A 9,516-nucleotide genomic window follows, 5' to 3' on the forward strand; every position below is an offset into this window, starting at 1 on the left:
TCGACTTTGACCTTGAAGTCATTTACCTTCATCTTACTGTGGGAATGTTTGGTCCCAAAGAGAATGGATTCAGTTTTCCCAAGGTGTAGTGACAGTTTGTTATCGGTAAGCCAGGTACGGATTTTGGAGATTTCAGAGCTGAGAACTTCCTCAACTTGCAACTTGTCCTCACCCGAGATCAGGAGTGCCGAGTCATCAGCGAACAGGAACAGTTTGCAGTTACAGGCAGCATTCATGTCGTTAATGTATAGTAGGAACAGTAACGGCCCTAGAATGCTGCCTTGAGGAACCCTGCAGCTCACCGGGAGGGATGAGGACATGGTTATACCATCAATAATCTTTTTTATTGTTCATAAACAACTGGAAATGTATATTTTAAGAGGGGTTTCATTGGGAACTGCTTTTATGGGGATATATTAACAGATTTAACTAGGCACACGTCTATTGCTCATTCAGAGCTCTGTCAATGAACAGAGTGTGGGAAAGCTCTGGAGAGTAGAGTCCCAGTTCAATGTCTTTAGCATCCTCAGCCCCACCAGCACCAGACTATTCTCAGAGGGGAATTGGCACACTTCTAGGAGGAGCTGTCTCAAACGCCGCTTCATGTTTAATATTGAAACATTTATCAAGAAGTTCAAGGGGAGTCGATTTTTCGTGCACAACACATTTGTGATATTACTCTATATAGATATTACACAAACTATTTGTTAATTCGTGACTTTGTCCATGTTTCTTGAAATCCTCAAAATGACCCAATGAGGTCCTTTCCCTCCAGATGGTCTGTGACGTCAGCTTCTGTCTCAACAACACAGAGCTAAACAGCCATCAGCCACTAAAGGTCCATTCAAAGTCCTTTTATAGTGTATTGACCACAGCACACAAGACTCAGTGTGGGAAACTCTGGCCAACTCTCTACTCACATGACTTCCAGCCAACAGGCAGGAGAAACATCTGCTTCATCTGAACACCATAATTTAGTCATTTAACATCGTTTTTTGGTTTCACAGCAACAATCTTCCAGTTTTAAAGTTACTTTTGTGCACATTAAAACTAAGTAAAACATACCAAAATGAGTAAAAAATAATAGTGTTAATGGCTAAGATTGTACATAGAGGAAAAAGTATTGTGTTGCTCTCTCTGTCAGAAGCAATTTTACAATTGTAAATAAATCCTTGAAAACAAAGCACGAATTTGAAAAAATGTCATGAAGTTATTTGTTTTTCATCACTGACATGGATCACACTTAAACAATATATTCAGCAATTCTTTTCTATTATTTATATTTCAAATATTTAAATGTGTTTGTATTTTATACAATAAGTGATCCATGTCAGCATCACACGTGTGATGGGATAATTAGTGTGCGTTCTGCCTGTACAATGTTAATGATATAGCCTACAGTATAGCAACATTGTGAGATAAGTGCCAGATATACAAGTAGCCGTAGGTACAGAATGTGCATAAAATACAGCGTTGACTTGCATTGGTCAGTAAATTGTGTTGCACCATGAATAACCATAATCCGTCTCCCACGTGTGTGATGTAATGATGAGCGTGTGCTCAGTCAAAGACATTGATGTCAACATCAGACAGCAGATCTGCTCTCTTTACAGGGTCACCACTTTCCCAGATTCACACAAAGTCTCCCTCCATCACGCCCGAGTCGTCCACCTGTTCCCCTGAGATCTAACCATTGTCACTCAGCAGTAAGAGCATTGAGCATGTGGCAGCACTACATTCCTCATTGTCCTTCCTGGCTCTCTGATTGGCTAATACTGTGAGAAAGTCCAACCAGACCCAGACCCACACATTCATATGGAGATTGGGGACTATAAATAGGAGGGATGAAGCCAGTAGAGATCAGATTCTCTCTGAGACCTCTACAGCACAGAGATCAGCCATGGCACCTATAACTACTTCACCATTCACCTCCTCTAAGGAGCACCTGACTCTGAACCACAAGGTAAATTGAAGATTCAACTTCATGGACACTTCATTCCTGAAATATTTTTACTTATTCAAGGCTATGTTGTTCTTCAGAATGTGTTTATTAATGATGTCTTTCTTCTTTCTGCAGCAAAGGAAACCATTGGTGGAGAAGTTACGCAGAGAGCGAATCAACAGCAGCATTGAGCAGCTCAAGTCTCTCCTGGGTCCAGAGATCCTCAAACAACAAGCTGACTCCAAGCTGGAGAAAGCAGACATCCTGGAGGTGACAGTTTGCTTCCTGACACGACAGCGGCAGTATCAACCTGTCAACTCAGCACCTGTCAATCAGGGATACTCCAGGTGTGTCCAAGAGGTGGTGCACTTCCTGTCCAAGGATGAGGTGAAGATACAGTCCCAGAGAAGACTGCTGGACCACTTCCAGAACCTGCAGTCATCATCTGACAAGAACATGAAGGAGACATGTTTGCCTCAACTGAGGTCTCCAGTTCAGTCCAGCATCACCAAAGAGAAGAGTCCAGTCAACATTGCCCTCTGGAGGCCCTGGTAGAAAATTACAGACTGGAATTCCAACCTGACCAACTGAGTTGATCACATTGGTCCAAGATTACTATGACAGAACTGAAAAATGTTGGAAGAATTGTTTTATTTTTTCTGCATTTGAATTTTTTTTTTGTAATGATCTACTTTTTGAGTTTGATATGTAGAATGTCACGGTCTGCAGAAAACTGTCCAATGTTTCTTTCATGCTAAACTCTGACAATACTTTGGCATGAACACTATGCATGTTGCATGAATGACCTGATACATCAGAATAATCTGATATTAATGTTAGCTCCAAGCCTAGCTCTTGTTATGCTGTGACTTTTTTCACTGCTTGGATATTTTAGTTTTACCTGATTGTTATAGATCAAATTGATCTAAAAAACTTTACTGTCCTTCTTATGGACATTTTCCCATTGTGGAATAGATATGATTATGGAATCTAAGTGATTAATTAAGACTGATCTGTTTTAAGATCAATATGTCTGTATCTTTTTGAATCAAAAAGGGATGATTAAGATCATACTGTCACCATTTTCTAGTGACACTAATATTTTCATAATGATCTAAATCTTATGAATGCCATTGACTGAACTGGTTGTTTACCTTTTTGTCATCACTCTGTGATTAGCAAAACCTGATCTATTGTAAGATCTAATTTATTTCATTTGCCTTATTAGTTTTTTTACTAAGTGCAAACTGCAAAGTATTATGGTTCTCTTACTGAACCAACTACTGTGGAATGGACAGTAATGTGTACCCACAATGCTGTTCGTTTAATACAGTCGTATGTCTCTGATATAGAGACTCTGAGTTCTCATTGTACATCCTCTACTCTATTTGAGTACATCTAAAAACTTTATTGTCCTTCTTATGGACTTCTTTCCGTTGTGGACTAGATATAATAATGGAATCTAAGTGATTAATTAAGACTGATCTGTTGTAAGATCAATATGTCTAATGTATCCTATTGTTTCAAAATTGATGATTAAAATCATACTGTCACCATTTTCTAGTGACACGAATATTTTCATAATGATGTAAATCTTATGAATGCCATTGACCGAACTGGTTGTTTAACTATTTTCATCACTCTGTGATTAGCTAAACCTGATCTATTTTAAGATCTTATTTCTTTCATTTGACTTTTTTGTTTTTTAATAAGTGCCAAATATTATGGTTCTCTGACTCTGAACCAACTACTGTGAAATGGATAATGTTTACCCACAATGCTGTTCATTTACAATGTTTTATGTCTCTCATAGAGACTCTGAGTTCTCATTGTACATCCTCTCTACTCTAATTGAGTACAGTGTCTTGGAGAAATACCCAACTTATTGTTGTGATGTGTCATCACTTCTAACTCCCTTCGGGTGAGTAATTTATACATTGAGTCTATCTGAATAAACAAACACAAACTGCCATATTTTTTGCCGTTTGTCTTTTTCTCTATTCATTGATGAAGACCTCCAAGTTAACTCCATGTTACAATAGCAACTAGAAAAAGTGCTCCTCGGAGCACAGGTCTCCGCCAGGTCAGGTAGGTTATTTTGGCCTCCTAGTGGCGCTATAATAGGCCAATGTGAAAAGGGTGCCATTTATTCCTAGGCCGTGCATGGCAATCGGACACTGCATGCATGATTTGAAGCATTTTGTTCTAAAAATATGTTTTGCTAAATTTGACCTGCTGGTGGCGCTATAACAGGCCAATGTTAAAAGGGTGGCATTTGTTCGTCAACGTAGTGCAAATGTGCATTCAAAGTTTCACCGCAATCGGACGCTGCGTTCATGATTTGCTGCATTTTGTTCAAAACGGGCCACTTCTGCAAACATGACATGTCAATGTTAGCCAATCAGGATGGAATATGAAAAATCAAACAGATCCGTCTTGATGACGTGACTATAGAGATCATGTGTACCGATTTGCGTGAAATTTGGATAACATTTGAAGGCTTAATATCAAAAAATGTGTTTTACATAAGTCTGCCTCCTGGTGGCGCTATAAAAAGCAAATGTGAAAAAGGCAGGGCAAAGGTTTTTCCTTGGCCTCTAGACAGTGTGCATACAAAGTTTTACACCGATTGGTGCAGTTATAGGTAAAAACACGAATCGGCCTGTTACAGCGCCACCATGAGGCTGATTTGAACATTTTCAAATGGCATTTCTTCCTCGGCCTAATGGGAATGTGTGTGCAAAATGTCACAGAAATTGCATGCTGTGTTCATGATTTGAGGCATTTTGTTCGAAACGGAGTACTCCTGCAAACTTTGAAAGCCAATTTTTGCCAATCAGGATGGAATATGAAGAATCTGAAATTAGCCGTTTCTTTTAATGACTATAGAGATACTGTGTACCGATTTGCGGGATTTTTGGCCAAAATCTGTAGGAGTACTGTCCAAAAATGTGTTTTGCAAAAAGCGGCCTCCTGGTGGCGCTATAACAGGCCCAGGTGAAAAATTTGGGGCAGAGGTTCTGCTCTGGCATCAAGGGAGTGTGTGTGCACAGTTTCTCTGCGATCAAGCCAACGGTGCCGGAGATTAGCTGTACACAAAATGACAGAATGACGGACACACGGACGGACACACGGACACACACACGGACGGACGGACGGACGGACAGGGGCGAAAACATACTCTCTCGCCATGCCTTTCGGCCTGGCGGAGACAAATATCAAAATCAGCAGTCTTTTGATATGATTCTCTGACTTTATATCAGTCTGTTAAATGTATGGCTACAGATTAAGTTACACCAGTGAAGATCTAATGATATGGAAGAGAGTTTGTTATTTAGATCTCTATGAAATGGGAATCTATGCAAATGCAAGTGCTTGCCTTGAGGTAACTACAAGTGAAAACTCATTCATGCAGCACTATTTTACAAAGTCATAGTTTGTCTTATATAATTTCGCTAAATCATTTTCTTTTTAATGACTCAATATTCCAGTTGTTTTCTTCAAAAATGGATCCCAAAATGTTTCTGCTACTGTTTCTCTCCTAAACAATGACATCACATTGTGTAACTAATGTGATGTGCAAATAAGACACACTTCTATTGTCTTTCCATTGAAATTGGTCAATAGACAGAGTGTGGGAAACCAGAGAAACCTCACTCACAGAGCCCCTATGAGACAATAGATCCAGACCTCTACCCTGGGGGAGTCAGAGGTTGATTGGGGTCTCAATATGGACAACTTTTGCTTTTGGTCCATTCTGAACAGCCCTATCATTTAGTATATATATTCTAAGAAAATATAATGTATAAGGCCAGGAACCAACACACTATAATTTATTTCCATAAACTCAGAATCAATTTGATGATTATCCGTCGTTGTTATCATTTTATTACTGACCTATCCTAGCTTGATGATACATCTTTTAAGTTTGTCTTCATTGTGTGGTTATACCATCAATAATCTTTTTTATTGTTCTTAAACAACTGGATATTTATATTTTAAGAGGGGTTTCATTGGGAACTGCTTTTGTGGGGATATATTAACATATTTAACTAGGCACACGTCTTTTGTTCATTCAGAGCTCTGTCAATGAACAGAGTGTGGGAAAGCTCTGGAGAGCAGAGTCCCAGTTCAATGTCTTTAGCATCCTCAGCCCCACCAGCACCTGGCTATTCTCAGAGGGGAATTGGCACACTTCAGGGAGGAGCTGTCTCAAACGACAAGCTTCATGTTTAATATTGAAACATTTATCAAGAAATTCAAGGGGAGTCGATTTTTCGTGCACAACACATTTGTGATATTACTCTATATAGATATTACACAAACTATTTGTTAATTCGTGACTTTGTCCATGTTTCTTGAAATCCTCAAAATGACCCAATGAGGTCCTTTCCCTCCAGATGGTTTGGTTTGTGACGTCAGCTTCTGTCTCAATTAACACAGAGCTAAACAGTCGTCAGTCACTAAAGGTCCATTCAAAGTCCTTTTATAGTGTATTGGCCACAGCACACAAGACTCAGTGTGGGAAACTCTGACCAACTCTCTACTCACATGACTTCCAGCCAACGGGCAGGAGAAACATCTGCTTCATCTGAACACCATAATCTATGTCATTTAACATCGTTTTTTTGTTTCACAGCAACAATCTTCCAGTTTTAAAGTTACTTTTGTGCGCATTAAAACTAAGTAAAACATACCAAAATGAGTGAAAAATATTGGAACATTGGGATAATTTTCTAAAATACAGCCTTAGTGTTAATGGCTACGATTGTACATAGAGGAAAAAGTATTGTGTTGCTCTCTTTGTCAGAAGCAATTTTACAATTGTAAATAAATCCTTGAAAACAATGAACGAATTTGAAAATGTTTCAATAAGCTATTTGTTTTTTCATCACTGACATGGATCACATTTAAACAATATATTCAGCAATTATTTTCTATTATTTATATTTCAAATATTTAAATGTGTTTGTATTTTATACAATAAGTGATCCATGTCAGCATCACACGTGTGATGGGATAATTAGTGTGCGTTCTGCCTGTACCATGTTAATGATATAGCCTATAGTATAGCAACATTGTGAGATAAGTGCCAGATATACAAGTGGTACAGAATGTGCATAAAATACAGTGTTGACTTGCATTGGTCAGTAAATTGTTTAGATTTTCTATGTTGCACCATTAATAACCATTATCCGTCTCCCACGTGTGTGATGTAATGATGAGCGTGTGCTCAGTCAAAGACATTGATCTCAACATCAGGCAGTAGATCTGCTCTCTTTACAGGGTCACCACTTTCCCAGATTCACACAAAGTCTCCCTCCATCACGCCCGAGTCGTCCACCTGTTCCCCTGAGATCTAACCATTGTTCCTCAGCAGTATAAGAGCATTGAGCATGTGGCAGCACTACATTCCTCATTGTCCTTCCTGGCTCTCTGATTGGCTAATACTGTGAGAAAGTCCAACCAGACCCAGACCCACACATTCATATGGAGATTGGGGACTATAAATAGGAGGGATGAAGCCAGTAGAGATCAGATTCTCTCTGAGACCTCTACAGCACAGAGATCAGCCATGGCACCTATAACTACTTCACCATTCACCTCCTCTAAGGAGCACCTGACTCTGAACCACAAGGTAAATTGAAGATTCAACTTCATGGACACTTCATTCCTGAAATATTTTTACTTACTCAAGGCTATGTTGTTCTTCAGAATGTGTTTATTAATGATGTCTTTCTTCTTTCTGCAGCAAAGGAAACCATTGGTGGAGAAGTTACGCAGAGAGCGAATCAACAGCAGCATTGAGCAGCTCAAGTCTCTCCTGGGTCCAGAGATCCTCAAACAACAAGCTGACTCCAAGCTGGAGAAAGCAGACATCCTGGAGATGACCGTTTGCTTCCTGACACGACAGCAGCAGTATCAACCTGTCAACTCAGTACCTGTCAATCAGGGATACTCCAGGTGTGTCCAAGAGGTGGTGCACTTCCTGTCCAAGGATGAGGTGAAGATACAGTCCCAGAGAAGACTGCTGGACCACTTCCAGAACCTGCAGTCATCCTCTGACAAGAACATGAAGGAGACTTGTTTGCCTCAGCTGAGGTCTCCAGTTCAGTCCAGCATCACCAAAGAGAAGATTCCAGTCAACATCGCCCTCTGGAGGCCCTGGTAGAAAATTACAGACTGGAATTCCAACCTGACCAACTGAGTTGACCATATTGGTCCAAGACTGACCATGACAGAACTGAAAAATGTTGGAAGAATTGTTTTATTTTTTCTGCATTTGAAAGGTTTTATTTTTAAATTTATCTACTTTTTAAGTTTTATATGTAGAATGTCACGGTCTGCAGAAAACTGTCCAATGTTTGTTTCATGCTAAACTCTGACAATACTTTGGCATGAACACCATGCATGTTGCATGAATGACCTGATACATCAGAATAAGCTGATATTACTGTTAGCTCCAAGCCTAGCTCTTGTAATGCTGTGACTTTTTTTCACTGCTTGGATATTTTAGTTTTACCTGATTGTTATAGATCAAATTGATCTAAAAAACGTTACTGTCCTTCTTATGGACATTTTCCCATTGTGGAATAGATTATGATGATTATGGAATCTAAGTGATTAATTAAGACTGATCTGTTGTAAGATCAATATGTCTATATCTTTTTGATTCAAAAAGGGATGATTAAGATCATACTGTCACCATTTTTTAGTCACACTAATATTTTCATAATGATCTAAATCTTAATGGTTGTTTACCTTTTTGTCATCACTCTGTGATTAGCAAAACCTGATCTATTGTAAGATCTTATTTCTTTCATTTGCCTTATTAGTTTTTTTACTAAGTGCAAACTGCAAAGTATTATGGTTCTCTTACTGAACCAACTACTGTGGAATGGACAGTAATGTGTACCCACAATGCTGTTCATTTAATACAGTCGTATGTCTCTGATATAGAGACTCTGAGTTCTCATTGTACATCCTCTACTCTATTTGAGTACATCTAAAAACTTTATTGTCCTTCTTATGGACTTCTTTCCATTGTGGACTAGATATAATAATGGAATCTAAGTGATTAATTAAGACTGATCTGTTGTAAGATCAATATGTCTAATGTATCCTTTTGTTTTAAAATGGATGATTAAAATCATACTGTCACCATTTTTTAGTGACACGAATATTATCAAAATGATGTAAATCTTATGAATGCCATTGACCGAACTGGTTGTTTAACTATTTTCATCACTCTGTGATTAGCTAAACCTGATCTATTTTAAGATCTTATTTCTTTCATTTGACTTTTTTGTTTTTCATTAAGTGCCAAATATTATGGTTCTCTGACTCTGAACCAACTACTGTGAAATGGATAATGTTTACCCACAATGCTGTTCATTTACAATGTTTTATGTCTCTCATAGAGACTCTGAGTTCTCGTTGTACATCCTCTCTACTCTAATTGAGTACAGTGTCTTGGAGAAATACCCAACTTATTGTTGTGATGTGTCATCACTTCTAACTCCCTTCGGGTGTGGAATTTATACATGTGACTCATTGAGTCTATTTCAATAAAC

At 38.6% G+C, this 9,516-nt stretch overlaps 2 pseudogenes across 2 annotated transcripts; both read left to right on the forward strand.

Moving 5' to 3' along the window:
* Window positions 1-1,844: 1,844 nt before the first annotated feature.
* Window positions 1,845-2,567, forward strand: LOC308079369 (transcription factor HES-5-like; annotated as a pseudogene). The gene is made up of 2 exons: window positions 1,845-1,963; window positions 2,078-2,567. The product of its transcript is annotated as a transcription factor HES-5-like (transcript).
* Window positions 2,568-7,461: 4,894 nt separating this feature from the next.
* Window positions 7,462-8,114, forward strand: LOC308079374 (transcription factor HES-5-like; annotated as a pseudogene). Its single transcript has 2 exons — window positions 7,462-7,580; window positions 7,695-8,114. The product of its transcript is annotated as a transcription factor HES-5-like (transcript).
* The last annotated feature ends 1,402 nt before the right edge of the window (window positions 8,115-9,516 follow it).

The sequence above is a fragment of the Gymnoscopelus braueri genome (assembly GCF_963280865.1).
Source record: "Gymnoscopelus braueri genome assembly, chromosome: 3".
NCBI lineage: Eukaryota > Metazoa > Chordata > Actinopteri > Myctophiformes > Myctophidae > Gymnoscopelus > Gymnoscopelus braueri.